Source organism: Vicugna pacos, chromosome 3 (assembly GCF_048564905.1).
Source record: "Vicugna pacos chromosome 3, VicPac4, whole genome shotgun sequence".
Classification (NCBI taxonomy): domain Eukaryota; kingdom Metazoa; phylum Chordata; class Mammalia; order Artiodactyla; family Camelidae; genus Vicugna; species Vicugna pacos.
In genome coordinates this window covers 43,815,164-43,843,162 of record NC_132989.1, presented here as the reverse complement: position 1 = coordinate 43,843,162, position 27,999 = coordinate 43,815,164, and the positions used below count along the sequence as shown (strand labels likewise).

Sequence of the window (27,999 nt, the reverse complement as noted above, 5' to 3'; positions counted from 1 at the left end):
TCTGAATGAAGTAGAAAAGGTAGCTTTACTTTTTTGCCAGGCAAAGAAGGTCAGAGTGGGCTAATGCCTCTAAGAGTGTGAGCCTTCTGGGGAGAGAAAGCAGGGAGTTTTATAGTAAAAGTTCAAGAGTTAAAAGGGGTCAAGCTAGTCTCCATAGAGATAGCACATAGGGTAAAAAATTGTGGCAAAGTTGTTCTTGTTTTTGCAGATACGGGGGTCCCCTTCCCTCTGCCGGGTATGAAGGTCACCTCCAGCTTTGGGACTCTCTTAATATTCTTGTACCTAGAACAAAGAATACATACGAAGGGGCTTTATGGAAAAGAGCTCTTGAGAAAAACTTATGCAGTTTGAAGTCAGAGTGATACATTTAAGCCTTTTAAGCAGTCTGAGGCCTGCAGCTCCAACAACAGGATACAAGGAAACCATAGGGAGTCAGAAGAAGGGCACTGAGGTCAAGAGGAGGGCATTGGGTTCAAGAGGAGGTCGGGGGAGGGGGGCAAAAGCAGGGCACTAAGCATGATCCCTGCAGGCAGCACCAGCACCGCAATGGGGATGGACACACCACCCAAGCCTCCTCCTTTCCAGCCTAACCCTGGTCAGCAAGAGCATGAGAAAAATCCTTTAAACCATTATAGAGTTAAGCAGTTACAAACACCATTACAGATATCAGATTGTCACGATGACAGTAGGGTCCTTCTTGGTTACATTTCTCTTAATTTCTGTCCAAATGCCCACTGCCTATATATCAGGTTCACATTATTTCTCATCACTAACCCTAACCAGTACCTCCACCTCCATTCTCAGCCTGTACAACTGCCCAAGTTTTGTTTTGTTCAGACATGAACAAGTTACTATCTTCTCAGCTTCTGATAGCTCCCCTACATCAGCTTCCAATGTATGATGAAGCCCAAATTTGATACAGGACCCTGTTACCATCTATTTTTCTCTCCTTTTTTCTTTTTTGATTTTTATGGAGGATTCCCCAAGTTTATTTTCCAGCCATTGATAGTTTTTACTTTTCTAGGCTTCTCTTTCATTCTTCAAATATCTCTTGGTTGCGGTGCCTTGCTTCATAGATTCCTTATCCCTATGAGAATACTAATACATTTTTAAAGTTTTTTTTTCTTTCTGGATAAGTCTTTTATTCCTCTCAGCTGCTGTTTCTTATTAATTGAGTCTCCACCTATCATATTAGAAATCTTCCGGAGGTCCTCAACTAGTCACTCATACTTAAAAGTAGGGAACTAAAAAACCGCAGTCAAATGCTATAAAAGCTGATTGGAAGCTCCCACCACGTAGGTGGGACTTGCTTCCTGAGAGATTCACAGTAGGATGATCTGGCTGGGCCACTGGTTGGGAACACGTGGTATCAGTATCTGTAGCTCATTCTTTCCAGCTGGTCAAACTCCCTGAAGAGAAAATCCTTCCAGGCCAAACTGGAAATATTCTGGGAAGTCAAGTGGGGGAGCACTGTCTGTTTGCTTTACTCAATCCTCCTTGGCACAGTACAAGCCTGGTTTGGGTTCCATTAGAAGCAGGCCCTAAGACAAGGGTTTGAGTGCAAGTAGTTTATTTGGGAGGTGATCCTGGGAAAGACTGGTGACAGAGCAGACAAGTGAGTTAAGGAAGGCAAGAAAGCCAATAAAAGGATTACTATCAAGGAAGTTAGCACTGTTGGTTAACTGGTGCTAATCCCATTAAAGAACTTTGACGGCCATTATGAAACAAACTTCAGAGTTCTCTCATTCAAGGAGTGAGAAAGATGGAATACTTATATACTAACTTCCCACAGCCATTGGTCAAGGGCTCCCCCTAGGGTCTGCACCCCAGTCTGCCACGTGGGCAGCAAGGTGGGCTCTGGTGGCCATAAAAAGGCCTCAGGCAAAGAATGCAGATGCTAGCAGTTGGAAGTTGTTGGACTGCACCCCACAGGCCTTCACACCTTATAGGTGCCCAGCCTTGAGACCAGAGAAAGAAACAGTGAAAGAAAAAACAATGATTCATTTCATGGGGGATCTTACACAAAGGGTCCTGGAGCAACAGCCCCCCGTGCACAATAGACGTCAGGCAGGATACGGCAGCAGGCTTCACTCCTCAGGGGAGAAGGAGGCTACCGTGTATAGAGGGGATTGACAGTCAGGTGGGCTCATTGGTTACCAGGGACTAATTAAGCCCTATAATTAGAGGATTAGATAGTCATGTGAGTAAAGCAGGGACTGGTCAAGCAAGGGATGTACAGAGAGCAAGAGAACAGCCATCCTGAATAGTCTGACCATGCAGATATCCAGGCAGCTTGGTGTAATGGGTTAGTAAGGATGACAGTTAGCCCTTTCAATAGTTCTATTTTGTTGGGTGTGCATTCTGTCTGTCCTATTGTAACAAGCAGGACCCCATGGGGCCTTCTGAGGACAGACCTATCCCCTCATGTCCTCTGCCTGCCTTTTTTATGTAGAAAAACTTTAGCCAAAGAACAAATTTATCAGAGAAGTGAGAAAATGCAGAAGCAAAGGAAAATAGTTAAACAAGACAAAATAATAATAGTTTAGCCATTAAACAAAGTCAAGGGCCTTTAGTTCCTCCTCAAGGGCTACAGATAATATTCTGAGCTATACATATCCTTTGAGCTGCTTTGCAGATACTGAAACTCCTACCAGGTGGAAAAAGATAACTACATGATGACCAAACAGTAGCCATGACATAAGCTCCATCCTATGTAATTTCAAGAACTGGCCTCAAAGACGTGGGAACAAACTGACCCTGGAACTGAAGATTAACTGTACTTAAAACAATCGAGATGACGCTGATCAGCTCACCACATGACCAATTTCAAGATGATTGTCAGAGCTGCCTGTGCTGTTCCCACCTCCACCTATACATTCTGAAACTTCCCTTTAAAAGCTCTTGCCCTCTGACCGACAGTTGGAAGTTGGCTTTTGGACACAAGTTCACCTTTTCCCCAGGTTGTTGGCCTCCCGATTAAGCAACCTTTCCTTTCCTACCAACACTTGTATCTCAAGTAATAGCAAGCAGCTGAACACTAACTCAACTTCTTTTCTGTATCAGGGGAGCACCTTAGTGGCTATTTTTCTTAGCAGTCCACTGGCAGCTCAAGTCTGGTTTTTAGAGTACCCAAATGATAGCAGTGAAACAAAGGTGGAAGGCAATATGGTATTTATTCCCAAGGGGCCAGTGGCATTCAAAACAATCAGGTTATTGGCCTCAGGGAAGAATCTAAAGGAAGTCTTCCTGACCCCTTATCTCTCTGTAGTCTCCCAGCTCAGGGGCAGCTATACAACTTCTTTTTCAGCTTTTAGGGTCCAGGGAGTCCCCAAACTCTCTCATAGTGCTAAACCGATCTTTCCCATAAAGAATTCCAGAAATGTCTGGGGGCAAGCATCTTCCAAGTTACTTTCCTGCCCACATCCCATCTCAACCCCACCTCCTCATATACACATTTCCAGGGGCTGGGCTAGTGCACAATGGAGCAGCCCTTACAGCAGTCCTCTTAGCCATGACTCCCAAAGAACCCAAGGCCTCATTCGCACACAGTTGTCCATAGGTCCCAGCAGCCTGTGGCTTGTAAAAGGGAAATAAGATGGAGTTTGGAGTTGAGGGAGAGGAAGATCCTAGGATTCTTAAATTACAATACTGATATGATTTTTAAATAATAGGGTTGATCAAAACCTTTATAGTTTTAAAATATGCTATCTCATTTAGTCTTTATAACAACATGCTATAGGCAGATAGTGATTAATAAGGCTTATAAAGATTAAGTGACTTATAAAGATTAAATGATTAAATCACTGTATGTAATGGAGCCAGGACTAGAATTCTGGTCTTCTGAACTCACAGCAGGAATTCTGCTTTAAGGAGAATGACACACTAATAATTACTGATGTCTGTACAGCATATTATAGTGTAAAATTATTTCAAATACAATAATCCTCACAAAAAAACAAGTTGTTGTGGAATTCTTAAAAAATGCTCAACATGCTTATTGGCCTCTCCCAATTCAGCTGACCTCCTGAAAGCCTGGGCTCCATTTCCTACAAACCTTTCAGCTTTGCCCCACTCCACGTGTTACCTTTAACCTCAGGACGATGGTGAGATGGCCCTAGTAGTTCCAGACATCATATCCTGACCTGATGACATTCAGTAAGGAGAGAGGGCTGTCAGGTGTCAGAGTCGCCAATTAAACAAGCAAGCCAAAAAATGAAAGAGTTAAGCCTTTAATCACTCACTGTGATGGTCTGAGCAAGAGGTTAAAACCAGACAAAGCACGATTCCCTCCTTCCCATTTTCCCCAGGAACTGAGCACTGGTCAAGGGCAGGCGGATCAGCTCAGATCCTGCGCTGCAGGGTGGTTTCACGAAACAAAAGGCTCCAGCAGTTTTATGAACCCTCAGGAGGGAGGGCTTTGAAGGGAAGGGCTGGGAGTGGAAAAGTACTCCTCCTTCCTGGGGAAGTCTCAGAGACTTGATGAGAAGACCTCTGCCCCAGCCTTAGATGAGGAGACAGGATTGAAGGCCTCAGGGCTAGCAATGCAAACAGGTGCCACACAGGAGCCTGAGAGGCCTAAATCCCTGGCTGCAACACCTCAGAGACTGCAGAGGAGAGACTGGAGAAGGCAGTTACTCCCCACCAGGCCTGCCAGGCAAAGCTTTTGTCATTGCCCATGGTTAGGCCTGAAAAATCACACACAGGGCTTTAACCACGAGCCAGACTCCTCAAGAACTACTGGAGTTAAGCGGATGCTAAAGCCTCTCCTTCCTCTGAACCTACATGAACCCATGCATTTCTTTTTATTATCAACCCAAGCTTTCCACTACTTGGGCAGAAATTGTTACCGGAAAAAGGAAAATAAGAATTATCTCGGTTTTTTGTCACCCCCCAAAAAAAAGATTTTTGACGAGACACAGGAAACAGCATGATAAGCAAAATTTTGTTAGTGAAGTAAACAAAATAGTCAAAGATAGTACACTCCTGAGAATTGGGAGCGGGCCAATCCAAGAGAGGAAAAATGGCACCACTCTCTCCTTCCTCCTGCTTTTATATCCTGGTTTCATAACTGATTAATTAATTGATTGATTAACTGATTGAGTCCCTGTGCTCTGGTTAATTGACAGCTCAGGTTCCTCGTGCTCTGGATTATTCCTTTCCCCTTCTTTTCCCCCTGCCCACTGCTCATTTCTATCTAAACTACCTAACAAAATCATTCCGGTTGGTATATTTCACTAGCTATCCAGGGGCTCAGACCAGAAACTCGTGTGAACCTTGGTTTCTGTCTTTCTCACACATTACCATTTCCAATCCATCAGTGAGTCCAGTCCAGTCGACCTCCCAAGCATATCTAAAACCCATCCCCGTTTCTCCACCTCAACCTTCCCCAATTTAGTCCAAGCCCCCACATCTCTCACTTGGACGGGTGACTTCGGCAGGCTCCTAACTGCTCTCCTGTCTTCCACTCTTTCCCCGTTTTAACCTGTCCTCCATGTAGCAGCAAGAGTGATCGTATTAAAACACAAACTTGATCATATCCCTCTTCTGCTTGAAAATCTTCATGCCCCTTAGAATAAAATCCAGTTTGCATGCCACAGACTAAGAGACTTTGTAAGCTGGGGCACCTGCCTACCTATCACTCTAGGCCCTCCTACATCCCATCTTCCTCTCTCACTGTCCTCCAGCCACACCAGCCTTCTTCCAATTTGTCAAAAACTCCAGACGCTTTCTGTGTACCATTCCTTCTGCCTGGAATGCTACCCACCCCCTTCCATAATTCCCTCATTTTCATCCTTTATGCACAGCTTAAATATCACCTTTTCAGAAACCCTTTCCTACCCACTTTATCTAAATAGTCTCCACTGTTATTATCCATCCAATTCCTTTGTTTCCTTCAAACTATGCTTCCTCGATTTGAATTTTTTTTCAATCCATTTTTCCCTCTGCCCTGCTATACTGTAAGTGACAAGAAAGCAGGGGTCTTTTCCATGATTCACTGAATCCCCAGTGCGTAGAAGAATTTTGTCATATGGTAGGCACTGTATAAACATTTGTAAAAGAATAGGCAAAAGAGAAAGTTATCACCAAATATGCGCTGGGGTTACTGAGGAGGAGGTGATGAGACGCAAAATCTAAATATGAGTAAGTGTGAATCTCTTAAAAAAAAAAAGTGAATTTCTGCTTAGAAATCTGTTGGAAACGATGAACTCATTCTAGCTCAGATGGGTTTTTGTTACTTTCACCAAAGAGTTCTAGCGCAGAATTCACACATAAAATATGTAATAGAATATAAACAATATATAAATATATAAGACACACTATGTATGTTACACATAAAGATATGTATAAATATATTACATATAAAACAACTCTAGACCATCTTCCTCTGCTTTTGCCCTCCTCTGTCTGCTGCTCTGTCATGTCCAGCTCCCACACCCTGATAAGTTCGCCCAAATTGGAGGAGGCAGTTGAAAGGGGTAAATAAAGTTGTCAGATCCAAATAAAACACTCTACTCTAGTAGTAAACAATATTCTTTTGCATGAATGACAAATCAAGAAAAAGAAAATTGTTTCAGGATTTGTCTTTTTTAGAAATAATTTCTTAATTTTTTAAAATCAGAAATATAATCTCTATAACAGTTCTTAAGAATTTTCTTGTTAATTCTCTGTCACTGATGAAGGGATTTTTTTTCTCCTACTAAAATTCCAGAAACTAAATCACTAACAGACACATTAATTACTATGTTGAATCTCTGAATAAATTTGGTTGTTGAATAAGCATGCTGGAGGCTATTTTGTTTTTCTTTTACTGACCCTGTAAGTATCTTAATTGGGAAAAGCTGTTTCTCTCATAGCATCTCATACTGACTTCTTTAAAAGAAGAATTTTTGTTGAAACAACAACAAACAAATCTTAAGTACTTCTCTCGTTATTAAAATAATCACTCTATGCCACAGAGTTGACATGGAGCTCAGAGTCCACAGTCGGTCTACCACTCTCCAGACAGAGGCCCCACCTGTGACTGGCTTGGGTAGCCCTGTTTCCAGAATAGATAAGGAAACCAGAATCCAAAACACCAAAGGTATGTTCTATATCTACCAGCAGAGGGTGTCCATTCCTTTTTCCCATTTTTAAAGTTGACATCATTCTTCCTTCTCAAGTTTTTAGCACAAGAGCAGGATTTGAAAACTGAGCCTTTTGCCAGAGGTAGGATTCTACTTCAAAGGACTTCGGGTAATTATATTATTATCTGGTTAAATGATTCAGGTCTCGGAAAAAAACCCTCTCCCCCATGATGAAAGCTCTCCCTTCAAGCTAGCCTTGCCTTCTCTGTGCTAGTCACTGCAGCACTGCCAAATGGTGATACAATCTCACTCTGTACACTAGTTTAATATCATATTGCTGCTCTAACAAATTACCAGACTTGGTGGCCTAAACAATACAAATTTATTATCTTTTAGTTCTGTGGGTTAAAAGCCCAATAGAGAATCCACTAGGCTAAAATCAAGGAATTGGCAAGGCTGTGTTCCCCATTGGCAGCTCTAAGGGAGGGTTAGTTTCCTTGCCTTTCCAGCCTCTAGAGGCCACCTGTCTTCTTTGGCTCATGCTCATCTTCCTCCCCTTCCTCTCCTTCCAACTCAGCAATGTTAGGCCCATCACATCACTCTGACCTTCTTTCATGGTCTCTGTTCCCTGGGACTCACTCCTGCTTCTTCCTCCACTTTTAAGGACCCCTGTGATTGCATTGGGACCACCCAGATAATTCAGGACTATCTCCCTATCTTAAAACCAGCTAATTAGCAACCTTAATTCCACCTGCAACCTGAATTCCCCCTTTACACTAACATAACATACTCACAGACTCCGGGGATTAGGACGGACATCTTCGGCGGTGTTATTCCGCTTGTCACACTCAGTAGGTATCCGTGCTTTATAGCCTTTCTCTGTGTCTACCCACCCCCTCACTGCCACTTCCTGGAATCACTGACAAGTTTTTACAGTGTCTGAAAATTGCTAGTTATACTAAATTGATATTATGGAGTGTTAGTTCCTTTGCTCATTGTGCATAGGCTCATCCAGTTTACAAATAGCCCTTATTGAAGGGTAAAATAAGGCCTGGGACTTGCTTTAAAATAATCCACCAGGGGAAAAAGTTGCAGGGAAATAGATAAAATAAGGTAAGCAAAAGGGTGGTAATTGTTGAAGCTGGGTGATAAATACATGGAGTTTAATTATATTCTCTTCCTTTGTCTCTATTTTCAAGTATTCATAATTTAAAAATCAAGACCTTTTTACTGAGAATTCAGTTGACTTCGCTTCTTGTTCTTTTAGTATTTGAAAGGAAAAAATTGATAAGAATAGTAAAAACTGCATACTTTGTCCTTATTAAATGCACTAATTTAAAATGCAGCTGACTAACTTTGAGGTATAATGAACAATGAGATGCTGTTGACTTTTTGTAAAACTAAACTTTTTATTTTGAGAAAATTGGAGATTCATGTCTAGTTGTAAGAAGGGAGATCTGATAAACCCTTTGCCCAGTTTCCCACAATGGTAACATCTTTCAAAATTATAGCAAGATATCACAACCAGGGGATTGACATTGACTTTTGAGACAGACATTTTCATCACCATAAAGATCCTTCATTATACCCTTTTATAGCCAGCATTTTCTAAGTGGGGGTCAACTATTTATTATACATTCCAAATGAAAATCTTTTCATGAATTTTAGATGCCTTCCTCTCAGCTTTGCTTAGGAACTTATTGGCAGTTGCTTAAAATTACCACAACCTAGTTTGCAGAGCTGTCAAACACACTGCCTGATACAATCCTAAAACTGAACTGACTAAATTTTAGGAACCATAGATAGGCTAGCAAAATATGAGCTCAAGTAAGGGACTGAGAACAGTGCTCAGGATAGCTGAGAGGCATCCTGGAACTCCAGCATCAAACAGCAGGCAGGCAGGGTGGTCAGTGTAACCACCTTGATGGCCAGAAGTCATCAACCATGTGACAGACACTGCTACTGCCAGCTGCCTCCTCCAATGTCTAGACTCCCTTTTCCTCTCAGTTAACGGGCTCACTTAAAAGCCTACATTGCCTGGCCCCTCTCACAGGTATATTGACTAAATGTAGCAACTATATTTGGCCAAGAAGATGTAAGCACAGGTTATCTAGGATTTCAGGAAAGTCTCTAAAAGAAAGTGACAAGTTCTTCTTTATTCTTTCTTCTCTGCTCCCTCCTGTGGCCAACAATTCACTCAGAGAAGCAAAATAGAAGATGCTGTGGTCTCTGATGAACTTGGAGCCACCAAACCAGGCCCAGAGTAAGTATCTCTGGATTTATTTTGCTGAGAGTGGGGTGGGGAGGGACAGGGAGAAAGGGAGAGAGGGAAAGGAGAGGGGAGGGAGGGAGAGAGGTAAAAGTCTGTCTTGTTTAAGTCATGATGTTGGACTTTTTTCTCTTATATGCAGTCAGTAATCTAAATGGACGTTAGCAATCTTCTCCTTATCTAGGGGCAAAGGCGGTTCTCATTTGAGGCTTAAGACTGCTCTTTTGATTGTGGAAGAAAAAACATTTCAATAGGCTTGTTGATCATATAAAATTAAAGGCCTGAAATGATTATAGATTGAAGAATCTGAAACAATCGGAAGGTAACCAGCTCTGTGGAATGATGCAAAATTTTCTCTACCTTTGACTAGAATTGAGGGTCTGTAGAAAGAGGATTACAATGTTGGAGGAAGAGAGAAGGAGCAGAAAGGAAGGATTCCCTCTCTTTTTAGAAGAAAAAATAAAAAGGGTGTAGTTGAATATACACACTAATATGTATAAAATAGATAAACAACAAGGACCTACTGTATAGTACAGGGAACTATATTGAATATCTGAGTCCTGACTGGCACAGTAAGTCTGGTCTTCTTGTGCTTTGGGGAATCAAGGAAGAAGTGTATGCCTACATTTGGAGAGTATGTTTATTAGGAGAGCAAAGCAGCATGGAAAAAAGGGTTATAAGGAGGGTAAGTGATGATCGGCAGGAATGGAGCAGCAGTCCAAAAGCAGGGGGGTGACCTTGGGGATGGAGGTGAGAGCCTCTACTTTGGCACTCAACAAGAATGACCTCTGAAACCTGGAGAACTTGGGAACACTCTGATTACACTAGTAAAGTCAATACATCATGAATGAAATATGATATATGCAGAAAACTGTCTCAGAGATCCAAATGGGAAGAGCTGAATCAGATAGTTGGCTAACATTATTCACATCTCCAAAAAAAACAAGTGAGCCAGTAAGGCATAGAAAGGAAACCCAGAAAGAGATCTAAAATACGGAATTTAGCACTGTCTCTTGAAGTCCCACAGACTGGAGACAAACTAAGAAGCCAGCTTGACCATCTGCTTCATAGTACTTCCATGTAATGGCTCTGATAGGACTTTTAACCTTCAAAAACTACTCAACTTAATTCCATTTCAGTTCAACACTCTTCAAGCAACTTTAAGATTACAATTTTAAAAAGTTTCTTTTGTGAAAGAAAAAGTTTATTTTGTATAGCACAGGGAACTACGTTCAATATCTTGCAATAACCTTTAATGAAAAAATGTGAAAACAATTATGTGTATGTATATGCATGACTGGGACATTATGCTGTACACCAGAGATAGACACAATGTAATTGACTGTACTTCAATTAAAACAAAACAAAAAACAAACAAACAAAAAAGATTACAATTTCACATCCCTTATAGCTTTCTGTCAGCACTGTTAAGGCTGATGCAAGGCCTGCAAAGGAGCTGGAGAGAGTCCAGATTAAAACCATTTGAGAGAAGGCAACATCAAACTACACCCGGAGGCCAAATCCAAAGATCCAAGTCAGGAAGGCCCTAAACAGAACCAGAGTTTGGGGAAGGGGTGTGGAATTGGAAGGCGGTGTTGGGTGAGGGGGTTACACTTTCTGAGTCAGAGATACAGTAATAAAAGATCAGGTTGGAAATGAACAAAGAGATTTTGGTCATTGTTCTAGTCAGGCTGGAGGGTCTCCATCTGGCCTTTGTTGGCTAGGGCTCTGAGGGGTGGGACTGGCTGAAGGACAGGGCCCACAGCACTTGGTCCTTGTTTCTTCAGGATAGAAGGTTTCTTGCCCACAAGGGGCCAAACCCACATTTTCATTAATGTTGGAAAAACCATTTTAGAATTTTAGTCTTTTGTCCTAAAACTTTTTCCCCTCCCAAAATGCAAATATCCATGAAGAGCAATAATAAACTAGGTCATTCATAGAGATATTCTTACTGAGAATTTTGGGTTTTTTAAGTAAAAATTAAGTGTCCTCTGTTTTACTTCTTTAAAAGCTTCATTTTTTTTTTCTTTACTAGTAAATTACTTTCTAAAAGTTAATTTTCCTAACTTTGAATATTAAAAATTCATGCAGATCGATGAAGGACTCACTCTGGGAATCAATAATATATGCAATTTTTATGCTTAAAAAGTCTAAGCCATGATATCATTAATACACAAAAATAGATTGTTGATTTCCATACATCTGCCTATATATATATAATTATGTTTATGACAGTGGGGTATGCGAACCATAAATGTACAGTTTCCAAAATTACATGTTTTTAAAGATTATCTACTTCTAGCTTTTGAGGGCCATTTCTTCAGTGGTATTTGTTTGGGAAAGAATGGCAAATAATGACCAGCAGGCAGATTGCCAGGTTTCAAAAGAACAGGTTTGGCCTTGTTTCAGTATCTACATTAAAGTCTGTTTATTTAATTTTCTGCAGAAGAGAATTTGCATTGCTAAACTTGGAATGTACAGCATGCATCCGTAATTTAGGTAAAACACCCATCCTGCCAGAACTCCATAATTAGAAAACAACCATAAAAGCTATACAAAAGCATATGTTAGTTTTCACAAATTTAAACTTGTATTTGCAAAGCATCAGCCCACTCTGTACAGGTGCTCCGCATATCATGAGTTACGGAGTGAACTGTTGCTCACTTGCTCCGCCCTGCTTATGCCCCTGATCGTGCTTACCTCCTCTCTCTTCCCTTCTCCCCAATAATCCAGTTCCCCTTCTCTGAGCAAGTAAAAAACCTCTGCACACCTTCTCTCTACTCTTTAATCAGACAAACATATACATGGGGATTTTCTCCTCATTGACAAAATAAAAGAGGATTATAAAATTTCTTAAATTTTATTTCTTAGTAAAAATACTGGAACTCTCTTCAGGTCAACTGATAAGAGAACTCATTCATTCTTTTAAATACATAATATTCTGTGTTGCTTAATATTCTAATATTCTATGATATGAATACACCACATTTTAGTCAATTATTTCGCTACTGATGGGCATACCCTGTGTTTTCAGTCTTTTGTCCCTGCAAAAAGTTCTGCAATAAAAGTCCTTTATGCATGTCCTTATGTACTGGTACCTTTATTTCTAAGGACTATTAGGAGTGAGATTGTTGGGGCAAAGGTGTGCATATTTTCTATTGTAATAGGTACTGCCAGATTGCCTTTCCAATGGACAGTATTGAATTCAGTTCCAAATATGATGTAGGAGTATGCCCTCCCCTGCACTCACCTCTACTGCCACCAGTCATAGGCACTATTCAACTACTGCATATTGTCCCTTGTCTCTTTCACTTAGCATATCTTGGACATTTTCCATTTCAGTACATATATATCTATCTCATTCATTTTATTGGCTGCACAGTATACCATATCAGTTAGTATAACCTAGGTTATGGTATAACAACACCAGAATCACAGTGGCTTAATACACACACAAAAAAAACTGATTTCCTGTGCACGTGAAGTCTGCTCGCTGTGAAGTCTCAGTGCTCTAGCTGCTTCTGTCTTGTGACTCACCCTCCCAGTGTGTGTTTTTACAATTGCTGCACCAGAAGGGAGCATGGAGAATCTCCCATGGGCTCTTAAAATGCTTCTCAAATTTTAGGGGCCAAAGCAAATCACATAAGCACGCTCAACTTCAAAGGGGCAAAGGAATGTATTCCTCCCACGGACTCAGAAGGAGAAGGGATCAGGAGATACTGGTGAACACTAGTAATATATATTACATATATCATTGAATGGGTATACCATAATTTATTTAAGTAGTCCCTTATTGATGGACATTTAGATTACTTCTGGGTTTTTTTCAGAGATCTTTATATATTTATTTTGGCACACTTGTGTGAATATATCTATAGTATGAATTCCAAGAAATGGATTTACAAAAGCAAAAGGAATATGCATCTGAAGTTTTGATAGATTAAGGCTGCCATTTTGAGTTATGTGCAGGGTATATGCACAGAGGAAGTCAGACAACAACAGAGAAGTGACAGGAAAACCAGAAAGAGATGGAGGGGGAATAGAGTAGATTTCACAACCTGATTTTCCAATTCCCAGGCCCTTTGAATGTGAGTGTTCATGTCTATTAAACCTCAGCATGTGGTTAGCAAGCTCTTGTTTTCACTTTTGCATGTTTACATGGGTTTCTGCTCCTTGCGATAAGTTACACCAGACTTTGAGGAGGACAGAGAAACATGTCATAATCCTCACTCTCATTTCAGTTTTCAACCTAGTAAAGAGTTGGGGCAGGAAAGGAGGTGATCACTGAGTTATCTGACCAGAAGGTTCCCCACTGGACCAGTGTTTTTGAGTTGAGCTGCTTTTAAATCTAGAGCCAATGGTTGATGAAATGAATTTTCCTCAAATCTGGAAAAAGAGCACAGCCCAAGGAAAGTCTTGCTTTTCCATCTCTCTACCAGAGTAAACTGTTCTCATTTTTAAAAGCCCAGCTCAGATTTCACTTACTTCATCAAGCTTCACCAACTGCTATCAGACCTCATCTGATCTCCAAATTCTCTAAATTCTTGTAACACATGACATACAAGTTAGCCCACATTTGGTTTCATATTGTTCTCTGTTTGTCTTATCTCTAGAATTAGACTTTAAGTTCTTTGAGTGTAGGAGAAATGTTTCATATTTATTTTGAATTTTCTACAGAACCTTGCAGATAAAACACTCACTTAAGACTGATTAATTCTACTTAAGCCATGCAAACCAGACCTAACAAGAGTGTATTTAAAGCCACAAATAAAATGAAGGACAACTCAGTGAAACCAACATGTGGTTTGCATTTGCCAGGATTCCCAAGGAGCAAGGATTATTGCCTTGTTGATATAACTGTAGCAATTCTGAAAACCTCTGTGTGCACCCTCTAGTGACTACAGAAATTTTCCTTAGACTTGTATTAACTTGCCTTAAATATGCTTACACATATTCTATAAGCAGATTGATAAAATACGGTACTCACTGTGTAAGTAATCCCTCTATAGAGATATTTATACTAGCACTCTTCTGCAAACCTTTCTTTTCATTTTTATTTGTTGTTAATATTTTCCCTTTTATTTTCAGTTTTCTGGATGGATTTAAGTGTGCCTCTTGAACTAGACAGTTTTGTTTGTTTGCTTGCTCGTTAATCAGATGGGGTGGTTTGGATCTTTTAGTAAATGAGTTCTGTCCGATTAACTCAGTTTCCTGATATATTTGGATATATTTCTACCATCTAACGTGGGCTTGCTCTTTACTGTCCTTTTTCTTTTCTCTCCTTCCCTGTCTTCTTTAAGATTGATGAAAGTTTCCATACATCTTTTTCCCCTTTTTGCTGCTTTTGAAGCTATGCATCGTATTTCTATTTTTTTAACATGCATATTTATCTCTACAGTTTTCCTACAAAGTTTTAACTTACTCAATTTTTTTCCTTTCTCCTGAATAAGACCTAAAGTTAAAACATGCTTTAACAATCTTTAAATACTCCTATGTTATTTTTAAACCCTCAAATTATTTTTCATGAATAGTGGTTCATCATATTTACCATCTAATGTATCCATTTCTGTGCTAACTGGCCCCACACACCCGTGCAATGGCATTAGCCCCAGGATTCCCTGGGCCCTGGCCCCAGCCACCAGTAGGCTAAAACCAGCTTCAAAACACCTTCAGTCAGCTGCCCCAGGAACCAGCCCCACTCACTAGCAAGCCAGCGCCAGCTTTGAGACACCCCAGAAGGCACAGCCAGCCATGTCAAGAACCAGATCACCAGTTCACCACGAGGTCAACTCTAGACCCAGGACCCATGGTCCTGCTATCGCCAGCCCACCAGAAAAGCAGTTCGTTCTTTTCTTTTAGTACGCTTATTTTCCATGTCTCATGTATCTGAAAAGGTATTTTCATCAAGAATGTATGCTGCTTTTCCTATACAAAGTAACCAAACAGAAGCAGAGAAGTTTCTCATTATGGAAGTATTTCACCAATTAAATAAACAGTGATTAAATTTGAATATCACCATTTTGCAGCTCCTAATGAATTAACAGATCAATGGCTGCCAATATTACTCAGAGAGAGATAATCAGCTATTACATGTCTCCTACATACCCCCTACGAGGGAGTCTGTCACACGATTGTACCTGAATCTGATCAAGTTCATAATCCCATTACCAATTTGTGGAAAATACAGAAGACAGAGGAATAGGGAATGCAATGAACAAAATCCAGTTGTGGGAAACTCTACAGGCAAATCAAACAACCCAGTGTCTTCTAGAACTAAGCTGTAAAAAAAAATGGTGGGGCAAAGGAAGAATAGCGTATACTGGGAGAACTGGACAAGACTTAAAAGATGTACATTTGTTTTTAAACTATAGGGTTTAGAGATGCATCTTGGGTCACAGGCTATAACAAGCAAGGAAATGACCAAACAAGTCAAGATGGGGTTACTTTTCAGTGAAAGCAAAAGGACTGGGATTGAGACGGGGTAAACAAAGGGTCTCTGGGGTGGCTGGTACATGGGCCTGCTCAGGGTACAGCCGAGAAGAAGACCAAACGCCAGCTCTCCAGGAGTTTGCATCTGACAGGTAGAGATATACCAATAAACGCATAAGACAATGACAGTGATAAGTGCTATAGAGAAATATGAAGGATGACTGATCCCAAACCTCTAAGTAAGTGACAACTGAGTTTCACTCTTAACATAACATATATAGAAAATGTGGTTATTTGATAAAATCAATAAGTAACACAATTTTTTTCAATATATTATGCCCAATTAAGAGAAAAAATAAAGAGAAAAGGAAAGAAATTAAGAAAGAAAAAGAAATAAAGGCACAAAAAGCAAAACCAAAGACTGATAGATGGAGAAGAGAGACACGCACAAAGGCATAAAGAAACACCCACATCCGTGGGGCCACTATTTCATGGAGTAAAATGTTTTACCGCTGCCACAAATTCTCCACTCTCTATAGAGATAACGGTATATTCTTGGAGTTTTCCCCTTCAGCTGATAAGGCAAGGTCTGGAGACCATCTCAGACTTGGTCATTCTAATTCTGCTTTGCTTTAAGGCTTGTTCCCAGGCTGGGTACAAGTAGCCTGGGCTTAAGCGACACTACATTTTTGAAAACAGGTATTATAGGGAAAATGAGGGTGGGAGTGGAAGAGGATCCTGATCCCAGAGGAGGAAGGGCTTGGAGGGGCTGTGGAGGTGCCTCAGCAAAGGCCCCAACGTGGCCACTTTTAGAAGAACATACCAGGCCCCTGTCCTCGCCGGCAGGCTGCAGAGAACGCGGAAGGCCACACGGGGAGGCGCTCCTCTGTTCACCTTGGAAGCTTCCTTTATAGCTCACTTCTCTGGATGCAGAAAGGAAATCAATCTCATCACCTACAGCAATAACAAAAATGACAACAAAACGATTGTGGCTTTCCATTTCTTCCCCTTAGGCAGCTTCCGTTTGTCCTGTTAGTGCTGGGTTTATTAGAAACAGCTATCCAAGTCAATAAAACCTCAAAAAGTTAAGCTCCATCTCATCGAGAGACTGGAATCCTACACGCAGTCACAATTCACATTAAATACACAGGTTATGTATTTTATATACATATGTAGTTAGAGAAGATATTACAAGGGTGGAGGGTGCAGCTCAGTGGTAGAGTGCGTGCTTAGCATGCATGAGGTCCTCAGTTCAATCCCCAGTACTTATATTAAAATAATTAAGAAAATAAATAAAATATTACCTCCCCCTAAACAAACTAAAATAAATTAAAAATAGAATATATTACAGCTCATATTTTGATTTACTAAGACACAGAACATGAATTTTAAGTTGCAGACTATGAGAGGACAGGAGGTCACAGGAGCACTAATCCACCATTTCACAATAAGACCTCAGCCTAATATTGCCTCATACATTTTCCAGGAATATCATTTTTTTTCCTTTGTGATGAAAACAGACCTTGTTCTGGTTATAAAAGTAATACAAAAAAGTAATACAAATTCATTATTTTGAAAAGTTAAATAATGGAAAAAGTAAAATAAAAAAAACTAAAAATCACCTCTATTCTCTCTATCAAGTAGTCTATCTGCCCAGACTTTTCTCTTTGCCTAAACACACACACACACACACACACACAGTCTTAACAGAAGCAGGATCACTCTAAATGTGTTATTTTATTACCTAATTTTTTAACTTAATATATCATAGATATTCTTTATATGTTGTAGAATGAAAAAATAAGTTACTGAGTAATACATACATTCATAATGTGAACATATTTTGTTTTAAAATTCTATGTTTATATTTCGATACAAATGTGAATCTAGATAAACAGATACATGACTTTATTTGTGCAGAAAATGATCTGGCAGGGTACAAACCAAACTTTTAACAGCAGAGAATGGATGGAAGGGGGAGTAAGTAGAGGAAACTTAAAATTTTTACTTTTCCTATATATATCTTCATTATCCTCAAAATGCATGTACTGTTTCAGAAATTAAGTATACATAATAAATAGCTTTTCATATCAATTAAAATATTTATCATCCTTTTTAATTGTTTTTTTAAATTTAATGTCACCCTTTTAATTACATCACCTTTTAATTGTTTAATAATATTCTATCGTTTGGCTCTACTATAGCATTTCGTCAGTTGTCTGTTTATGGGCTTTTAGGCTCTTTTTCCATCTTTTGATACTAAAACAGTGTTGATAGAGTATTCTTGTGTATGTTTTCTGCACCCTGTCATCAGGCTTTGGTGCTATCATTTTAATTTTTTTTTCATCACCAGTCAAAATGGCATCTCATTGTTTTAAGCAGCAGTTTCTGATTAAAGTGAGAATGAACATGTTTCCCATGTTTGTTGTGTATTTTTCTTATTTTGTGAATTATCCTATTCATGTACTTTGTCCACTTTTCTTGGAATTTTCCTATATTTCTTAGATAACTGCTTATACATAGTTATTAACCTGTCAGTGACATACATGTGAAACATTTTTCCAGATCTGCTCTCTGCCTTTTGGATTTTTGTTTTTGCCATTCTCCTCACTTTTCTTTCACATGTTATTTTCCTGTATATATTGGTGTCTGTCCACATGTTGTTTTATTTTTCTGATTTGTCCATTCTTGCACCAGGATCCATGGCTTTAACCACTGTAGCTATAAACCTGGTAAGACAATCTCCCCTCATATTTTTCTTTTCTCAAATGTTACTAGTTATTTTTGCACGCTTACTTTTACTGGTGAAATTTAGAATCATTTTGTCAAATCCAAAATGTTAGAATTGTGTTAAACTTATGGATACAGAGTTAACACATTTATACTATTGAATATGTCCCAAGTTTTTTATGTTCCTCAGTCAAGTTATATAGTTTTCTTCAAATATGTCCATCACATATCTTGTCAAATTTATCTATTTTATGTTTTGTGTTATTAATGCCAATAAGAATTTTTATTTCTGCTTAATAGTGCTACTGGCATTTTATAGGCTCTCAGTAAGCACTGTCAGGTAAGTAAGTGCATAATAGAGAAAACTACTTTTAGAAGTCATGGAAACTTCTTTAATTATAGACTAAAGGGTAAATGTGCTCTGTAATTAAAAGATTTTGGTTTAATCATACTAACACCAAAAATGTTGCCAACTTGGACTCATATCTAGGACTCATATCCAAAAGTGAAGTGAGCACTCAGGACTCAAAATCAGGCCTAGCCTTGTTATCCATGTGCGGTGGACCTTGGGAAATTATGTACTTTTGGGGGGAAAAGTCCCCGTTATTGCTTCACTAATGTCTAGAGTTCTACTACTAATTTCACTGCTTCAGATTAAGGGATTCCTTTCTCTGAAAATGCAGACACTTCTGAGAAAGACAGCAAAACACAATGAATGAAGCCATCACAGTTTTTACACAGTAGTACGAATTAATCAATGTCTTCCCAACTTGTAGCTAATTAAGAAGTTTTTGACAACAGGAGAGAATAAAGACAGTAAAGAACAAGGAATCCTGGGATACTGGACATATGGTGGGGTGTAGAGGTTACAAAAAAAAAAAAAGACAGGAGAAGGAAGCTAACATTTATAAATTTCTTTGGGCAGGAAGCACATCTTGTTCATCTTTAAGCATAACGCTTAGCACATCACAGCCACTTCACAGATACGTGTCAAACAGATGAGTCAATGAATAAACAGCTCTGCTCACCTCATAGCTTTGACTTTGGGTTGCTCTGCTGGAAACTGCAGTCTCATGGTATTTTGGGGTTACTGCTCCTCTGCTATCCTGGCTTCCTTTCCTCAGAATCACTCATGCAGGATAGGTGCCAGGATCTCATTGTTAGCAGATGTTAGTTCACTGGGACAAACAATTGCTAATTGCTAACACATTTTGTGTTAAGGTAAAACAATAATATGTCTGTTTATACAGTTTAAAATGTATCCCTAAGGAAGAGATTACTATTATTATTTGCTTGGTCAGGTCAATGATTAGCTCTCCCTCCCATTTCTCACGGGGCTGATCATTTCACAACTGACCGAGCTAGGGAAGTGCTGGGAGACCGGGAGAGGGGGATAAACAGCAGATATTGCCCGCAGTCTAGCTGCTCCACTGCTAGCACTTGTGAGTTCACTACCTAATGTAGCATAACGATGACTCCGCATGAAGTCACCAAGCCCCCGACTCCTACTGGATCAGGGGAAAGGGGGAGAGGAGAGCCACTGGAGCTGAAAAGGATTTGGTGCTGGCAGATAGAGAGTGACTGGTAAAAAGAGAGCAAATGATACATGATAATCAAGTTGGGAAGTTTTTTCAATAGTATTCGCTTTAGCGATGAAAAAGGATAAGTATTGGGTTAAGATATTAAAGTTTCTTTCAAATGCTCCATGATAGACATCAAATATTGCTATGGCCATTACCTGCCATGAGATCCATAAAGCTTGGACCTCATCTATCAGGGTTCCTGGTGTATACTCAGTGTCCAGCACAGAGTAGGTGCTCAGTAAATAACTGTTAAATGAACGAACATTAAGTACTGATGATTCAGTAGCCTTCAGGAAGTAAGTATAAAACCTTTAGTAAATTAAATCTGAATAGGCAAGTCTAATAATAGTGGAAAGTCACTTCAAGGGTGGGGGAGTATATTCTGGTATCATTTCATGCTTGACAAACACAGCACTGACCATTCCTTGGTCTCATACTAAGTCATCTGAAAAATCTACCCGTGTCCAACTGTTCTCTGTTGAAAGGTCATAGTGTGGGGCTGTCTACGCTATGTTATTAGTCGTCTACTTTTACTGGTAAAATCTGAAGATTATTGCTTAACTCTCCGCTTTCCTCTGTCAGTGTGGATGTAATCTAAGGTAAATGAAGAGAAATCATATTCTACAGACTGATGCAGGTCTTCACTCTAAATTGATTTTTTTTCTTTATTCTCCTCTGAATTAATACAAATTGGAAAAGGTAATTTGAGGTAAAGATAAAAAAATTATTTTAAAGAGATTACTCTGAAACTGCGCCAATGTTGTTTTTCTATTTTGACTTATGATAACTGCCTATTCTCCACTTGATTTTGCACTCAAGTCTTTCGTGGCTTATTTAAGATATTTGCATCTAATCCAAATCATGGCATCGTTTTAACACCAAATAAAAGCTGTAAAGTTGATATCAAGCAATCTACACATAAATGTCTTCCTACACATTAAAGACATACGTTGTAAGTAACCACATTCCCAAAGAATCCAGAAATGGAAACTCCTCCTTTAGCCCATTTTATATGTCACTGTGGGAAATTATAAGCATACCAAATACACACGTGATGTAGGCTTGGTGTACCATGTTAAATATAAACTTAGTGACTAATGTACAAAATTACAAGTTACAGTTATAATGACTAATGTGTCCAAGTTCAAACTGTTCTCATGAGAATGATCATCAAAAGTTTCAACACTGTGACTTTCAGTAAATTGTATAAAGCTGGTTAAGATGATACACATGACAGGTGACAGTTTTTGGATGCAGTTATACATATATCATGATTTTTTACACTAACACATTCTCACGTTCAGCAGAGAGTTTTTGTTATGGTGGCCGATAGGTAAACAGTTATTAGAAACAAAGGTGAGAAAAAATTCAGCATGTACCCCCAAATCTTACTCCAAATCCCTCAGTACTAGCTAGTTGTAAATCTACCTCAGCATTGATTTTAGACAGGCCATTCTGGATAATAAGCAAAAGGCTACATGATCAAGTCATTCTCTCCTAAGCCCATGGCAGAGCTCTTAAAAAAGCAGAAGTTATTTATGTGTTTTAAGGAAGAGGCATGTTCTTGAGTCAATGAGTGTGGTCACGCATGATGGATGTCTAACAGCTGGAGGATCCTGGGCCAAAACTCACCCAAAAGAGGTAGAAAGACAGAGCCCAAGGAGAGACAGGAAGCGTTTAGAGGCTGCTAAGTGATAAAGAGCTGTATCCAACAGCTTGCTGTGTGTCAGCACAGCGTGACTTGACCTGGCACGCGTTGTTAAGTCAGTTCCTTGCTCCCATCTGTGTGGACCTGTGGAGTCCATTTCCTTTGGCCACTGATTAGCCAAAGGGTCCTTGACAAAGTAGGAAATGAGCAATTTGGTTTTACTATTTTGTGCCTGGAGAAAGCTCATTTTTTAAAATCCTCAAGCACCTGGTGCCTCCACCCTATCAAAATATGCTCTCAGATCCTTCATGGACACAAACTGCTAACACTAAGTCGGTGCTTAGTAAAAATTTTCGTTTTCCTCCCTCTTTCCTGCGGTCAAATTGCTAATGAAAATGTGCTCTTATTTCTTCTGGGGTATTTTTCTTTTCACAGATAGCAAATCCCAGAATCAAAGGAATGAGGCAAGAGGGAGGAATTTTAAGCATCAGCTGTTAATGATACTTCACGTATGTAGGAATCTTTCAGATTAGCTAAAACTTCTCAGCACTCTGTGAGGCCAGGCAATCTAAGATGCGCTTTAGATGGAGTATGCCATTTTATCTTGACAACCCTATGAGGTACTGTGTTAGTCCATTTAGGGCTGCTATGACAGAAATAGACTGGGGGACTTAAATGATAAACATTTATTTCTCATAGTTCTAGAGGCTAGGAAATCCAAGATCAAGGAGCTGTCGGATTTGGTACCTGGTGGGAACTGGCTTCTTGGTTCCTGGACTGCCATCTTCTCTGTGTCCTCACATAATGGAAGGAGTGAGAGAGCTCCCTGGGGCACCTTTTACAAGGGCACTAATCCCATTGGTGAGGGCCCCACCCTCATGACCTAATTACTTTCCAAGGGTCTCACCTCCAAATAGCATCACACTGGGGATTAGGTTTCAACATACGTATTTTGGGAGGACACAAACATTCTGTCTACAGCAGGTAGATACTGACATTATCTTCATTTCAGACACTGAGGAAAGTGGGGCTTTTGGAGTCTAAGAACTTTCCTAAGATCATGCAGCTGGAAAGTAATGGAGCCAGTGCATCCACTCCAGGGTTTGGGCCTTGATTAAATTTGTGCCATGTCCTGGGTAGGCCCTCAACGTAAGTAAAAGGACGATACCTGCCCATTGATCTTAACATGTTCATTCTTTTTAGAGACCTCGAGGATGTTTATGGACACCCCCCCATGTAAAGCTCGTGTGGCAGGCAGAATAATGACCCTGCCCCCAATATGTCCATGCCCTAATACCCAGAACTTGTGAATATGTCCCCTCACATGGCAAGAGGGACTTTGAATATGTAATTAAGATTATAGAACTTAAAAAAGGGGGATTGTTGTACATTGTCTGGGTGGGCCCAATATAATCCCATGGGGCCTTAAAAACGGAAGTGAAATGCAGATGGGTAAATGGGTCAGAGATGAGATGGAGGGAAAAAGGAAGAGAAATTTGAAGTAGGAGAGGGATTCAACCCTCTGCTGTAGGCTTTGAAGATGGGGAGGTAAAGGCAACCTCAGTCCTACAACCACAAGAGCCTGAGTTTTGTCAAAAACCCCAAATAAGCCAAAAACTAGATCTTCCACTGAGCCTCCAGAAAAGAATGTAGCCTTGTTGGGGACACACTGATTTTAGTCCAGTGAGACATGTGTCAGACTTCTGACATAAAGAACTGTAAGATAATAAATTGATGTTGCTTTAAGCCACCCAGTTTGTGGTCATGTGTTGCAGTAGCCATAGGAAACTAACACAACTGGTCAGCTCCTTTATTCAAATTAAGTCCATTTCCCTGATGCCAGGTCACAAAGGGAAGTGCACAGAACTGTCTGACTCTTTCTTGTCCACCTTTTACATGGAAAGAAAAGCAAAAATGCACACCATCCTGTAGGCTATGAGGCGAATCCGGATTGTTCTCTGCGGTTGGAACCATACCCCAGGGTCAGTGGACACAGGACCACTCCAGTATGTAATCCAAATGCCATGGTTTGTCCAGAACTGGTCTAACTGGTCTTGAACATAGAGAAACAACCTATCAGTGACTTACTTCCTATTCGTCCCCTGTGCAGGCACTATTAGAGAAATGGAAGGGTGAGAGAGAGGGCACGTTTATACTTGATGAATATCTCTAGATTTATGTGCAATAACAAGGACATATGGTATTTAATTTCAGAATAGAAATACTTTGCTAAACAAAAGGATATTCCCAGGTTGCTTTATTCTCAATTGTGAGCAGCGATTTTCTAAAATTCAACTTCTTGTTTGATGAATGGAGACACGTGATAAAATGCTGTTTCCATATTTTCAGTAGAAAATATGTGAGATTAAGAAAAAAGAGGCTAAAAATTGTAATTCAAATGTATTCAATGAAGCATGGTAATTTTCACATTTTTTTAAATACTCTTTCTTAAGTTATCTTTAGCCTCTGTATTTTCCTCTTGTCATCTGGCAAGTCTGTATCTTAGGTTTTGTTTACTTTGTCTTTTCCTCTTTTTATTCCAGTGACATGTTGCCACCAGCCTCCTCCAGCAGAGGGAGGGGGACGTGTGCCAAGAGGACTGTGTCCCCAGGGCCAGAGAGCCTCCTGACCGAGAAGGGTTGCTACCTCCTGGGTGCCAGGCTCCAACAAAAGCCATATGTGGGGCTAGGGGAAGGTAATGAAGAGATTTATCTGGCAAATTATACACTACAACTTTTTCCTAACATATCAGAGTTATAACAAAAATATGTTAATGACTTCAAGTGGTTAAGAAATTATCTTAACCTGAAGAAACAGCTTGCAGAGAACAAAAGTGACCTGATCATAGGTTTCCGGCAGGATTTTCTTCTCTAGCTTAGAGGAAAGAGTAACAGCACTTGCATCATCCCAAGATGGTTTGACTTCCTTCTTAGGAACTGCCAAAGTCAACCTGCTTCAGGCCAGCCTGATCCATGGCCTTCCAGACAGAGACTTGGCCTGTCTGGTTCCCAGGTCTAACAGCGTCTGGCATTTAGGATATACTCCATAAATATGAGTAGGTGAATAGTCTGAGACCTCAGACCAAGCTCTTATCTTGTGTCTCTTTTCTCAACTCTGAAAGCATCTAAGCTTTGTAGGGATGCCACACTCCCCAACCTGACTGTAATTTCCTAAAAGCAAGAAGGACCTTTTCCTCTAACTCACTTTTAGCATCTAGCTGTGTTTTTTTCTTCTTTCTTAAATTATTTAAGAAACACTTTGCATCAGGCACTCTTTCAAAAATTTTACCAATAGCAACTCAATCATCGTGATAACCCTGTGAAATTGGTTCTACTGTTACCCTTATTTTGCAGATGAGGGAAGAGAGGCACTGAGCCCTTATGTAACAAGCCCAAAGTCACAGAGCTAAATGGTAGAGCTGTGATTTCACCCAAACATGCTGGATCCAGAGGCTGTCCTCTACACACACACCCCCTACACCTTACTCTACTGCCTCGTCTTACCAGTGTAAGAATGATGGAGGAAAAAAAAAATTGGAATCTAACTTTGGAGAAAACTAGAAAAGGAGCAGTATTTACACAAAAGAATTCCAAATAAATAGTATGTTTCCAGATACTTCATGCAAGTTGATACAGTACAAATGTTAACACTATAAGAAATGCAGTGACAAAAATCCAGGCTGATTTGAATACCTGCCCTAAAAGGTATTGCTCCTTGGCTTAAAAAAAAAATTAAAACTATCAAATTGTGAATCATTTTAAGTTCTCAAAAACAAGACCCTGACTTCCAGACAAATGAATACTCCTGTGCTCACTTAGTAGGAAGTTATACAAACTCACAACTGGTTAAAAAGTTCAAAATGCAGTTATTCTGCGAGCCAGTTGCACTAGCTAGGGGAGCCGTGATAAAGTACCACCAACTGGCTTAAATAACAGAAATGTATTGTCTCAGTTTTGGAAGCCGGAAGTCCAAGATTAATATGTCAGCAGGGCTGGTATCATTTGAGGGCTGTTAGGGAGGGGTGCATTCCAGTCCCCTCTCCTTGGCTGATAGATGGCTGGCTTCTCCCTGTGTGTCTTCACATCACACTCCCTGTATGGGTGTGTGTCTCTGTGTCCAAATTTCCTTGTTTTATAAGGACACTAGTCATATTGGGTTAGAGCCCACCCTAATAACTTCATTTTAACTTGGTTATATTTGTAAAGACCCTATTTCCAAATAAGATCACGTTCTGAGGGAGTGGGGGTTATGACTCCAACACATCTTTTGTGCAGAGGACATGATTCAACCCATATTAGCAGTTTATTGTAGGGGTAAGAGTCTTGTCTGAATTCTAGCTCTGACATTTATCAATTTTGAGACCTTAATGCACATCATTCCCTTCCCTTAAATGAAGATAAAACAGGTAGTTCCTACCCATGCTGTTGTGAGGATTAAATGAATTAGTACATGAAACACTGAAGATACTGAGTAGTACAATGCATGTTAAATATTCATTCATTCAACAACAGTTACTGAACACCAATTAAGTATGAGGCATTGTTCTAGGTGTTTGAGATACAGAAGTAAACAAAATAGGCAAAAATACCTATCTTTGTGGAGCTCATAATCCAGAAGAGAAAGGGAAAAAAAAAACCTAGAAAGTAGAACATATAAAATGTCAGAGAGAAAAAGTGTTACAGAGAAAAATAAAGCAAGACAGGGGTTAGAGAGTGTTGGGGGTTGCAGTTCTGGATCAGAGAGGGCCTCATAGATGCGCCATTTGAGCAAGGACCTGACGAATGGGAGGAGACAGTTAAGTGCTTATCTGGAGTTTTAGATAGAGGAGGGTTTTCGCCACCTCAGCACTACTGACATTTGGGGCTGGATTATTTTTTGTTTTGGGGGGGCTGCCCTGTGCATTGCAGGAAGTTTAGCAGCATCCCTACTAGACGCTAGCAGTGGTGGATAGCATTTGCTGCCCCAGTAGTAACCATCTGTCTGACAACCAAACATGTCTCCAGACATTGCCACACATCCTATGGGGGACAAAATCACCGAGATAGAAGAAAAGTGAAAGCCCAGGGGCAGGAGTGGGCTCGGCTTGTTTAAGGCACGGCAAGGAAGCAGGCAGTAGGAGATGAAATTAGAAATAGAGAAGAATGAACCATATACATCATCTATGACCTTGAGGTCATTTTTCAGGCAGATGGGACGCTACTGGGGGGTTAAGAGCAAAAAGACAACACAACTTGACCCACATTTTTGAAAGATCCAACTGGCTGCCACGCTGAGAATTGACTGTAGGTGGAAAGACAGAAATGGATAGCTCAGTGGGGAAGCTAACAGTAATCACATCAGTTTTTTTCTCTTGGCTTAATCTGGTTAGTGATTTGCATGGGTGATGATAGGAGTGCTGAGAGAATTGAACTAAGAAGGTCTGGGGAAGAAGAGAGGATGGAAAATTAGCATAAAAGGAAAAGGCTAAGAGTGGGCAAGATAATTTTTGGCAGAAGTGGAAGGCAGTACTGTCAAGTCAATTTGAAAGATCAGAGTGCCTGTATAGGACAGAAAGAGTACTGGGGACCAGTTTGTGCTCAGGGCCAGTGAATGCTAAACTAACTGATCTGCAAGCAATGAGGAAAACTCTGCAGCAGGGTGCAGATCATAGGAGTCAGAAAGAATTTCCTGAAATAATAGGAGTGAGCAGAAAAGTGAGGTCCCGCCCTGAGATGTGAAATTACCTTCTTCAGGGTAATTTTGCTTGTAGGCAAGTGCACACTACTGTCTCCGCGTCGAGGGTTTGGAAACGCTTCCAGGATATCACACATCAAGCAAACGCCAAGCCCATCAAGAAAAGGTTTAAGTAGTGTGGTACTTTCTTGGAAATGGTGTTCCCCAGAGGCTGGTGTGTTAAGTTTCTTCAGGGTCTTTTCAAAAAGACTATCTGTAAGTGAGAAAATCTACGCTGAGTTCTGGTAACGAAGGAATAAGCAGTTCTGCAACCAAAGTTCTTTCAGGATGGCGATGCTTTTCAATTTTTAGATTTAAAATGTCTTCGCAAGTTCAGCAGAGCAGACACATCAACCCAGTCCCACCACTTTGCAGGGGGGAGCAACAAGGCCGCCTGCCTCCTTCTTTCCACCTCCTGTCTGCACCAGTCTGACTCATCACCCCCTTTTCACCCCGTCCACAGAGGCAGAGGGGCGGCTGCCCGGCCGGGAGCCGCAGCAGCTCCGGCCGCCGCCCCGGGTGTGGCGTTGGCAGCCGAGCACCGGGCGCGGGAGAGAAAGAGGG

General features: G+C 40.3%; 1 long non-coding RNA gene across 1 annotated transcript; it reads right to left on the bottom strand.

Annotated features, from left to right (window-relative positions):
• Positions 1-6: 6 nt before the first annotated feature.
• On the bottom strand, positions 7-27,999 carry LOC140695583 (uncharacterized). Its single transcript, XR_012071237.1, has 3 exons — positions 27,447-27,999; positions 16,586-16,716; positions 7-282 (listed from the first exon to the last, which is right to left on the bottom strand). It is a non-coding gene; the product is annotated as an uncharacterized lncRNA (long non-coding RNA).